General features: G+C 44.0%; 1 protein-coding gene across 7 annotated transcripts in view; it reads right to left on the bottom strand.

Annotated features, from left to right (window-relative positions):
- The window catches only part of ABLIM1 (actin binding LIM protein 1), a 399,253-nt gene that overhangs the window by 174,118 nt on the left and 212,650 nt on the right, over positions 1 to 12,485 (bottom strand). The window lies entirely within an intron of this gene.

The raw sequence follows: 12,485 nt of genomic DNA on the forward strand, positions 1-12,485 counted from the left end.
TAATTTTGGTGTCAAATGAGTCACAGAGATTGATTCCACAGGGTGAACGGAGCAGCCCCTCCAAGCCACAATCCTGGAGACACAAAGACCCATAAGACAGTCGTGGCTTTAACAGTCCAGGGGAGAAAACACCAGGCGTGTTCCTCAATGGAGCCTGCTGTCTTCTCCCTTCCTCCCAAACTTCTCTGGGAAGACATCATTGCCAACTATTGAATACACAATCTTGCTTAGTTCAGTATTTTGTAATATAGATTGTAAAATGTCTTTATATTGATTTAGAAGGCACCTTCAGCAGGAGTTCACTGTGGACTGTAAGTCCTTGAAGATGGGGCCATTTCTTAAAGTTTATCCTTTTTGTCTCACCAGTTGTATTTCTCCCTCCTTCTCCCAGCTTCTTGGGACATAGCAGAATGTTCAGGCACCAAAGGTGCTCAGTAAATGTTTCTTTACTCATTAATTAGTGTGTGCTGGACAGTTTCTAGCCTGCTTTACCAGAGGGTCATTCCTGATCATAAATGGCAACTCATCCAATCTGTTGTGGGCCTATGATGAGCCTCCCATTATGTGCATAGTGTCTGATACACACACTGCAGGCAGTAAATTTTTAAAAAATAAACTAGGAACAACATGGATCTCTCTGAACCTCAGTTTCCTTTCCCATAAAACAAAGAGGATTGGCCCAGGGGATTTATAGGGTATTTTCAGACCCTAACATCATATGATGGGGCTTACAAGGATACTAAGAGAACACTAAAAGAATACTCGTAGTTTCCAGAGTGTGACCTTCAGAGACTACAAGTTACTGTGACTGCCCAGCGCTGGGACTGGGATGTACAGCCTCCCCTTTACAAAGGCCTGGAGATAAGGCAGTGAAGGGACACTTGTGGCTTTGAGCTCACCAAGAGTTTTCATTTAACTTGCAGTTTCTCCAGCTAGAGAATGCAGATAGGCAGTGTTTGCTACCAAATTCCCTTTCTGATGTGGAGCCTCAGAAGCAGGAACATCATGGTGATATATAAAAACATACTCCTTAGGGAATGACATGAACAAGAATGACATGAGCAAGGAATGACATGGGACAAGAACATTGAATCTAAAATTAATCAACCAACACAAAGATGATTTTTCTCTCCAAAGGTAAAACCAGGTTGAGCAGGGGGTAGATGTGGGCAGATACTGCTGAAACTCAGTTTAGGAAACACCTTACAACAAGGAGCTCGCTGTATACCACAATAGAACAGTTCACTGTTTCTCTCAGACCTCAGCAGTGTTCTCATTTCACCTGGCAAGAGTTTGAACAAGATAGTCCAAATAATCCATTACTGGCTAACTTCTGAGAAACAAGGTTCTTCTTGTGAGATTCTGACTAGGAGCAGGTGTAGTTTCAGGTGGAACACCTGATCTGTGTTCTCTGCAATGGACCCTGGGAATGGCCACAAAGATACCACGGTTGCAATTCACCTGCAATTCCATATCTACCCCCTGGGATCTCTCTTGAAAACCTGTATTTACAACATAACTCAGTTATTATCTAAAGGAATTAAGGAGGGACATGCTCTCAAGATCTCTAAACAATGACTGACTTTTAAAGTGATGCATATCAAGGCCAAAAAACCTATCCCTTGCACTTTAAAAAAAAAAAAAAAAAGTTTTCTTGGCTGGGCGTGGTGGCTCACGCCTGTAATCCCAGCGCTTTGGGAGGCCCAGGTGGGCGGATCACCTGAGGTCAGGAGTTCGAGACCAGCCTGGCTAACATGGTGAAACCCGGTCTCTACTAAAAATACAAAAATTAGTCGGGCGTGGTGGGCAGGTGCCTGTAATCCCAGTTACTCAGGAAGCTGAGGCAGGAGAATCGCTGAAACACGGGAGGCGGAGGTTGCAGTGAGCCCAGATCACACCATTGCACTCCAGCCTGGAGGACAAGAGCGAGTCTTTGTCTCAAAAAAAAAAAGTTTTCCTAAAAATATCTGCTTTAAGTCCTTGTGTTTTTTAAGTTAATTCCTGCTTCCTACAAGAAAGAAAACAAGTGGTATTTATTGGCATCTACTAAATGCCACACATAGTGCAGGGTGTTTACATAAGCCACTTTATTTCATCCTCACCACCTCTCTCTCTCAGTGAAGTGAGTAATACTGTTCCCATTTGACAGTTGACAGATAAGGAAACAGAGCCGCAGAGAAGTTGAACAACCTGCCCAAGAAGCAGAGGAAGCTGAAAGATCCACACCCAGGCCTTTCTGACTGCCAAGTTCATGCTCCTTCCATGAAGTTTGCAAAAATCAGAAAATTGTTGTAAGTCAAAAATAATTATATTTATAAGTATTATTATTATACCTTTAATTTATATGGCAAGTTCAAGTGCCGTTCTAAAAGCAGCAGCTAGGGCTTGGCGTGTAAAGGGCACACACGTAGCAATAAGGTTTTTGATAACTGAGCATGGCATCCAAGTGGCAACACACAAGGCAACTGTATGGATCCCCCTGATCAGAACCTTCTGTACCATGTATTAAAAAGGCAGGTTCTTCAGCCCCAGTGACTAGGAGTGGGAGTCAGGCATCTACCTTTTTAGTAAACTACTCAGGTGATTCTTATGCATACTCCAATTTAAGAGCTATATTTCCCTTTAGAATTCAGACAATATGAATATGCCAGCTGCAGAGAAGAGCTAGAATTTCAAAAGTAATTCAAAAGACCATCCTCTTCAGCAACAATATGAGAACATAGTGAATCTCTTGACTACACAGGAGAATGCATTTTTGGATAAGAAAATGCACTGTAGTTTTTCTTAACACTTGAATTTATTGCTAAGCAAGGCAGTCATGCTGAGTAATGATGAGGGAAGGAAAGCATCATTTCATTTCTTGGCTTTTCTCTATGTCCAAATAAAGGAGCCACTGCCAATGCTGGCACCAGCTACCAAGGTCAGAACTGGGATCAGCATCTGCATTTTGCAAGAGTTTCCCTTTGGAAATATACATTACACCACACAGTCCTCCACGCCCAGAGATGACTTGCTTTGCTTTCACCCAGAGACTAGACTGTGTTTAGTTGTCTTTCCTTCATACAACAGCCTAGGCAGACACGTCAGAACAACCCATTTGTAAAGAACTCGGCTTTTCTTACTAGAGAAGGACAGAATCCAAAGACCAAGAGAGATTTGGTTCTTATTTCATCCCAACTCAAGTCAGTGTCAAGAAAGGAATCTCTCTCCTTTTCAAAAATGAATAAAGAGGTTAACTTTATATAACTGTCTTTGACAGTCTGGTTATTACCAAATGTATGTTTGTTGACTCGATGTTACAATTTTGAAATACGCTGCGTCATTTCAAATACAGACATGACAATGGTTCTGCACTTCCCCTTATCTGCCAACTGGCTCTGCTGCAAATTTTTACCTGACTGTTCCATCTTTCAAGGCTCAAGTGGTCCCTACTTATTTTACTGATAGGGAAACTGAGGAGCAAAGAGTTTACATTCCTTGCCGAAAGTCATCAGGAGTTACTGGCAGAGGCACACTTAGCGCTCAGGCTCCCAGCCCTTTCCACTCTACCAAGTAGTCAATGATTTACCCTGGAACTTGAGCAGACACAGTTCAAACCTTCCATGGCTCATCATTTTTGTTGCCTAAACAAGGATTGTACAACGAAAAACCGAAAGCATGGCTGCATACTCTCTGAACAATGAGGAAATACCTACAAAGAGCCAAGAGTCCACCTGCCTGAAAAAGTAATGGGATTCCTCCACTGCAGAATACCCAGTTTGGAGGAATTCTCACTACTCAGCTAAAGCAGCCGATTGCACCGCTTACTGGGGAGTTTCACACTGTCTTTCAGAGTCAAGCAAAGCAGATCAGCCACGTCTCTGAACTCCAGTGCAGGACAGAAAGCAAAAATGCCACTTTCGATGTGTTACTTTTGGAATGTCTATTAATGATCTCAGGCAATGAGACTGGGAGAATGAGACCATTGCAGAAATCCCAGTAACCTTCAGTGCAGTCAAGCAGAGGCCATGACAGATCATAAGAGGAAGTCCACAAAGCTAAGCAGAGTCCCTCTTTCAAATCCAGAACTAGCCTCATCTTGCCCAAGCTACCTCTCTCTGGGGAACAGACTGTGGAACTAGACTGCCAGAAACAGAACATCTGGGAAAGCACATTTGAAATAAAAATCTCCTTAGCAGGTAAATATCACAAACCTGTGACAGAGTACTTTTTGTGTGTGTGTGTGTGTGTGTGTCGCCAGGCTGGAATGCAGTGGTGCGACGTCAGCTCATTGCAACCTCTGCCTCCTGGATTCAAGCAATTCTTCTGCCTCAGTCTCCCTAGTAGCTGGCACTATAGGCGCACACCACCATGCACAGCTAATTTTTGTATTTTTAGTAGAGACGGAGTTTCCCCATGTTGGCCAGGATAGTCTCAATCTCTTGACCTTGTGATCCACCCACCTCGGCCTCCCAAAGTGCTGGGATTACAGGCATAAGCCATCGTACCCGGCCCAGAGTACTCTTAGTTACAGCTTGCTCTGGGTCATCTGAAATATTCAGTATATCGCAGGTAACATACATATTCTCCTTCTCAAGCCCCCTTCCTTCCTCATTGCACCATCACTCCCTAACCCATAAGCCTTTGGAACAACACGGTGCTTGATGGCTTCCAAAACCCTTTCCTCTGCTCTATCTCATTTCACTCTCACAGGAGTTCTCAGGTAGGAAGAACAGGTACCATCAACCCCTTCTTAGAAACAGACAAACTGAGGCTCAGAGGAATGAAGTGACTCACCCAAAGTGGCGCAGCCAAGAAATAGAGTTAGCGGCAACCTAGTGCAGTGACTTCTAACCCAGACCTCTTTATACCAGAAAAATCCCCTAATTACCAGTGCTTCAACCTGAGTCTACCCTCTCTTTCATTTTCCACCAAATTTTGTCCACCCTCACATCCCCTGTGCCTCATCCCTTTTCTTACCCCATGAACCCAGGCCCTCAACTCCTTTTTCTTGGATTGCTGAAAATTTCCCACGCCCTGGCTTTTTAATTTATTTATTTATTTTTCCGAGACTGAATTTTGCTCTGTCACCAGACTGGAAAACAGTGGCGCGATCTCGGCTCACTGCAATCTCTACCTCCCGGGTTCAAGCGATTCCCCTGCCTCAGCCTCCCAAGTAGCTGGGACTATAGGCGTGCACCACCACGCTCAGCTAATTTTTGTATTTTAGTAGAGACAGGGTTTCGCCATGTTGGCCAGGACGGTCTCGATCTCTTGACCTCGGGATCTACCCGGCTCTGCCTCCCAAAGTGTTGGGATTACAGGTGTGAGCCACCACACCTGGCCCCTGGCTTTTTTCTCCAAATGCAACCAGCAAAGCGTATTCTACCCAGGGAGGTGCAGCGTAACTCCCCACTCCTTAAGTATGGGCTATACATAGTGATTTCCTCCCATAGAGTACAATGTGGATAGGAAGAAAAAAAACGACTAACTTTACAATAGAGAAATCTGACAGACAATATCCCAGCCACGTGAGCAAGGTAAACATCATCAGTGATAAGTCACGTTGATAGAATGTACCTTTGATGTGATGAAAACAGGCACTTTGCCTCTGTGGTCTTCCTCCCAAAAACAAAACAAAACAAAACAAAACCCATAATCCTTATGAAATCATGAGAAAAATCCCAAATGGAGGGACATTCTACAAAACAAAAACACCTGACAACTACTCTTCAAAATTGTAAAGATCATTAAAAACAAAGAATGTCTGAGAAACGATCACAGCCAAGAGGAGCCTACGGAGATGTGATGACTAAACGTAATGTGGGATCCTGGATGGGATCCCAGAACAGAGAAAGAACATTAGGTAAAAACTACGGAAATCTGAATAGTGTGGACTTTAGTTTACAACAGTGTGCCAATACGATCCAGTAACTATAACAAATGTATTATACCAATGCAAAATGTTACTAACAGGGGAAACCAAGTGTTGAGTATATAGGAAATACCTGTATTGTCTTCTCAATTTTTTTTATTCATCTAAAATGGTTTTAAGAAAATAAAGCTTATAAGCTGGGCACGGTGGCTCATGCCTGTAATCCCAGCACTTTGGGAGGCCAAGGTGGGCGGATCATTTAAGGTCAGGAGTTCAAGACCAGCCTGGCCAACATGGTAAAACCCCATCTCTACTAAAAATACAAAAATTAGCTGGGCATGGTGGCATGCACCTGTAGTCCCAGTTACTTGGGAGGCTGAAGCAGGAGAATTGTTTGAACCCAGGAGGCAGAGGTTGCAGCGAGCCGAGATTGTGCCATTGCACTCCACCCTGGGAGGCAAGAGCAAAAGTCTGTCTCCAAAAAAACAAATAAATAAAATAAAATAAAGCTTATTAAAAAAGAAAAACAAAGGCCGGGCGCGGTGGCTCACACTTGTAATCTCAGCACTTTGGGAGGCTGGGGTGGGCAGATCACCTGAGGTCAGGAGTTCCAAACCAGCCTGGCCAACATGGCAAAACTCTGTCTCTACTAAAAATACAAAAATTAGCTGGGTGTGGTGGCAGGTGCCTGTAATCCCAGCTACTTGGGAGGCTGAGACAGGAGATTCGCTTGAACCCAGGAGGTGGAGGTTGCAGTGAATCAAGATCACGCCACTGCACTCCAGCCTGGGTGAGACTCAGCCTCAGAAAAAATTAAAATAATAATTTTAAAAAAAGAAAAAGAACAACAACAGAAGTTCCAAATAGCTCTCTCAGTCCCAACTCCTCAAGCTTAAAGTTCTCCACCTAACTTCAGAGATCTTCAATAACATGGCTCATGTCTGCTTTTTAGGTGTCTAAGAAGGAACCACCTCTATTGAGTACTTATCCCTGTGCTAAGTGATTTGATCGCAGACAGTCCGACTCTGGAGACCAAGCACTAAAATACTCTACTATTTATTTGTATTAATTTATAAATCTCCCTTGAGCGAGGCCTTCTGACCACTTCCTGGTCTAGCATCTTCACTCCCATTATAACCTCCCCTCCTGTGGTTTCTCTTCTCCTCTGTTCAAATCAAACTTGACCCATATGGTGTAGCCCAGGTCCTGGTGCTTCTCTGAAGCTTTCATGCTGGCTTAGATTGGCAAAATATTTCCTTCTCCTCCATGTCCTCCAGCACTGAATATCTGTACCATCACCAATGTTTCTCTTGGTTTGTGTTTCTTTTGCTTTTACTTCACAATCCTGGCCCTACAAAACTGCAAGCTCAATGGTCAGTTCCTCCAAATGTCTGAAATAGTTCTGATTTCAAACATCAAATAGCCTGAGTTATCATCTCTGTACTTCTCAGTTCAATGCTTGGATTAGGGAAAATAGGGTTACCACCTAACAATGCTATAGGGGCGTCTCCCATGTGAAGGTCCAGGGTCCTGAACTTCTGACGTTTGCAATAAATCATTTCAGAACACTATTACATTATTATAACAAGTAAAATGTACTGAATATTTAGCGATGTTCCAGGCACTGTAACAATTAATTGCTACTCACAATCAAAATAACTGCATCACGATTGCCGTATGGGAGACTGTTGCACAATTCCTGTTTTGCAGAGGAGGAAACCAAGGCTAAGAAGAGTTAAAAACTTTGTCCAAGAAAATGTAGCTAAGAAGAAACAGTTTTACTCTGGCCACATTTGGAAGCACTGTGTAGGGGATTTCCACAGGAAAAAATTATCTAGCATAGAAGGAAATCAAGCTGGTCTAATGTCCTCACTAGGCCCTGGGTACATGGCTCAGAATTGGTGAATGCCCAGCTGCGTCATCATTCCAAAAGCAACACCTGCTAGTCAATACGCAGATGAGAAACAAGGCTTGAAGTACAAACAGAAACTCTTCCAGGCTGCAGCCATTTATGGCAGAAGAACATGTACAGAGTCAGGTTGAGATAGCAAGGAAACACGACCTGCCATTGGGAGGACCCTCTCGGCCACCTCCAGCCGATTGGAAATCTCTCTCTGGTTGAGATTGGTCTGGATTTGCAATCCTAAAATGCTCCTCTGTATGGTAAGGTTGATTTCTGCTTAAAGACAGGAGTCCTGTTCTCATGGCAGTCTACGTTTGAGAGAGACTGCTTCATTACCTAGAATATTTTCTCTGCTTCTACCCCATTGGTTCCCACTAAATTGTAAACACATATCACAGAGATGTGCGCTCTCCCACCTCCTACTCCCTTTCTTTGTGCTAGACCAGCACTAGTATTGAGCCCAGAAAACAAGAAACTCAACAGTTTAAATAAATGCATAGAGTGCTTAATTTGCAGTTTACCTAAAGGCCCATTTCCTGCTGTGGCAAGTGGTAGTTACTTGAAGCTACACACACAGTTACCCTGTCATTAGTTGTCCAAAATGATCCTTCTCTTAAATTGGCTTCCACGACCTCATTTTCTTATACCATGTGAGTTCGGTAAACAGAATTATTAGTTGGCACAAACAGTCCCGGGGGATGGGCAGTATGGTGGTGGGCTTCCCTGCCACTTGTGGCTTTCACCAGTTAAGATACCCTGACACTGGCTGGGCGTGTGGCTCAAGTCTGTAATCTCAGCACTTTGGGAGGCCCAGGTAGGCAGATCATGAGGTTAGGAGTTAGAAACCAGCCTGGCCAACGTGGTGAAACCCCGTTTCTACTAAAACTACAAAAAATTAGCCGGATGTGGTGGCATGCACCTGTAATCCCAGCTACTCAGGAGGCTGGGGCAGGAGAACCACTTGAACCTGGGAGGCAGAGGCTGCAGTAAGCTGAGATCGTGCCACCGCACTCCAGCCTGGGGACAGAGCAAGACTCCATCTCAAAAAAAAAAAAAAAAAAAAAAAGAAAGAAAGAAAGAAAAGATACCCTGATACTTGGCCAGGTGTGGTGGCTCATGCCTGTAATCCCAACACTTTGGGAGGCCAAAGCAGGCGGATCACCTGAGGTTGGGAGCTCGAGAAGAGCCTGGCCAACATGGTGAAACCCCATCTCTACTAAAAACACAATAATTAGCCAGGCGTGATGGCGGGCACCTGTAATCCCAGCTACTAGAGAGGCTGAGGCAGGAGAATTGCTTGAACCCAGGAGGCAGAGGTTGCAGTGAGCTGAGATCACACCACTGCCCACTGCACACCAGCCTGGGCAACAGAGCGATACTCTACCTAGAAAAAAAAAAAAATCTGATAATTCTGATACTTGATTTGCCTTTTCCGTGGCTACGTGATAGGTCCTTGCTATTCCTTCAAACATAGAAGATGCTGTCAGCAACCGTCAGCTGGACTCCTGATTATAGAAACAGTCTCTGCTCAAATCCAGTTAATCTGATTCCCCCAAGGCAAAGAGGTACTAGGATTATCGTAATTCAGCCAGGAAATTTCCTCCTTATAAATCACTTGGCGCACTTGCCCTGATGTGCTACACCTGCCTTCTCCATGTGACGATTAATCTCAGAAAGGGATTTTAAAATCGGCTTGGTGCCTTTTCCTCCTCATCCTAAAAGCATGACTCCTTTGACACACCTTTTGATTGAGATGACTCACTGAAATTACACCCTTCTCTGACCTCTCCTAGCCTTTCTCTGACCATGTTCAACCATTTGTCCACAACTCCCACCTCTTCTCTCTAACTGCAATTAGAAGGGACCTCGGAGTAGGGGACTGGATTCCCAGTCCTGCCTTTCCTGACACGCGCCTCAACTTCCCTGAGACCGTAAAAGGGGCCAAGAATACATGCCCAACCTTCCAGTGTGGTAGCAGAGATGGTGTGAGGCCATATCCTCCTAGGATCCTGCTATGGTTTCAATGTCCCCTCCAAAATCATGTTGAAATTTCCTTGCCATTGTAAACATTAAGAGGGGAACCTTCAAGAGGTGATTCAGTCACAAAGGCTCTGCCCTCATGAATGGATTAGTGCTGTCACAGCAGGAGTGAGGGAGTTATCACAGGAGCAGGTTGCTGATAAAAGGATAAAGTTCAGTCCCTATCCTGGCTCTTATACCCTAGTTTGCCCTTCTGCCTCCATCATGGGATAACGCAACAAGAAAGCCCTTGCCAGATACAAACGTCTTGACCTTGGACTTCCCAGCCTCAGGAACCATAAGAAATAAATTCTGTTTCTTTATAAATTACCCAATCTGTGATATTCTGTTCTAGCAACACAAAATGGACTAAGGCAGAGCCCCACAGCCTCAGCCTGGCACACAGATGCCCGTGTCAGCTGAATGTCAGGAAAGACTGTCACTGACCTGTATGAGCAGGAATTTCTGAAGCATTACAAAAATCCCTTTGGAAATTTGATTGAACCTTTCAAGGTCATCCAGGGATCTCAAATTATCCCTGCACCAGCAATTCTACTTAGAAATGAATCCAGCCTAACAAAAGGGCATTGGCTTCAGTCTGAACTCTGCCAGCAGAACATCACATCTTTATGGACCGCGAGAGAGCCACATCCATCCTGATTCTGAGAGTGGAAGGGATTGTGGTCCCATCTCAGCCATTTACAGAAATACAAGAGAGAGGGTCAGAGTCTATTAGCCTGTGGCCTAGGGTCTTCAGACAGGGTTTAGTTTAAGCATGGTACCACCATTACCTTCTACCCTCTCATTCCAAATCCAGACACCTCTGAGGAATTTGAAAACCAAAAACCAAAAACCAAAGAACTAAGATATTGATTGAGGTGTCTCTGCGGCACAAATCCGTTTGTCTCCAGCACAGGAAGTCTCCCAGCTGTCCTTGCCTTTTCTTTCTGGCTGCTTCTACTTCCAGGACATACTCAGAATCGTTAAGTAGTTAAAAACAGCATTTCAAACAAACTAATGAAAAAAGCTAATATATGTGTGGCACTTTACAATTTATAAAAGGTATTCAAAGATAAAAACAGCATTTCAAACAAACTAATGATAAAAGCTAATATGTGTGTGGCACTTTACAATTTATAAAAGGTATTCAAAGATAATAACTCCTGTGATCCCATCAACCCCAATTACACTGATTCTACAGATATAGAAATTGGACTTCGAAAATCTTAAGGGGGTTTCTGGGGAGAAGAAAATAAAATTTTAAGGCATTCACCCTTGCAGTGGAGACTATGCCCGGCCCTTCCCAACTGTATGGTTGACTTCACCTTGGCAGCTTGAAATTGGCTGTAGTGGAAGCATTTACACCATGGAAATTGGCAAACTTTATAAATCAGGGCTTTCCTCTTCCTGCCCTCTGGAGAGCTGGTTGTTAAACATTTACCTGCACATCATTGTGCCCAAGGTTATACTGCTTCCAAATTGCAGAGTGAAGCTTTTCATTCAAGTGCTTATAAATTTCAGAAACAAGAATGTGAACCCTTTCTGAAAAGGCACTCTTGTTCTTGCATTGTGAATAAAGACACAAACCCGCCCTCACCTGGGTCTCTCCAGTGTCTGCACACCCACTGGGAGATGAAAGCATGAGACCTGTGTTCACAGCATCCAACGTGCAATGTCAGACATGATACTACACATTCTAGAACTACTCTCTAGACACCTAGGTTCCTGACTCCTCCCAGACCTGAACTTCAGGCTCATTCAAGCTCTCTGTATGACCTACTTTTGCTGGGTGTAACCTCTGCAAGAAAATGCAAACACATATAATCTACACCTGTCAGCTTGCTAGGTATTCTACTGTTCATCCAGGTGACAGGGAGCATAACCCTGGTGGTTGATCATTCTCTTATTTACCTTCAGAATGGCCTCTGCTTGAGTGGAGAATAAAAGATCATCTACCAAAGTTTAACAAAGCACTTCGTGAAGACTATTGCTTGCAAAGAAAAAATATGTTAAAGTCCAACATGGGACTGGGAGGAGAAGGGAGACGAAGAAAAAATTTTTAAATCCCTCCATGAAACTCCTAAATGTAACCTTCCAACCCTTGGAAAATAGGCCAGATGTGGTGGCTCATGCCTGTACTCCCAGCACTTTGGGAGGCCAAAGCAGGTGGATCACCTGAGGTCAGGAGTTCCAGGCCAGTCTGGCCAACATGGCAAAACCCAGTCTCTACTAAAAATACAAAAATTAGCCGGGTGGGAAGGCACACACCAGTAATCCCAGCTACTAGGGAGGATGAGACAGGAGAATCGCTTGAACCCAGGAGGCGGAGGTTGCAGTGAGCCGAGATTGCACTACTCACACCTTATTAATGAATGCAATTCTCCCCACTAAAGTATTAGACATGTTTTTCACCAACACGTCCCCACTCCAACAAATGTCCTCAATATCATTTCATCTCTGCTACCTTTTTAGGAAAGAGCCTATAACAAGACATATAAAAAATCTGAATGAGATGCCATCAGACCAGTGCCCCACTCCCATGGGAGTTTTCACAAACACAACTTGCCTAGAGGAATGTCAACACCAGTGTCAGCACCAGAGATTTGCCGGAAAATTAGAAACATTAGGATATGCCTATAAGTAATTGATCCCTCACTAAAATAAGGCACTAAGAGGGGTTCAGGGCACAGCTATGAAAAACACAAGTGT

Source organism: Chlorocebus sabaeus, chromosome 9 (genome assembly GCF_047675955.1).
Source record: "Chlorocebus sabaeus isolate Y175 chromosome 9, mChlSab1.0.hap1, whole genome shotgun sequence".
Lineage (NCBI taxonomy): Eukaryota > Metazoa > Chordata > Mammalia > Primates > Cercopithecidae > Chlorocebus > Chlorocebus sabaeus.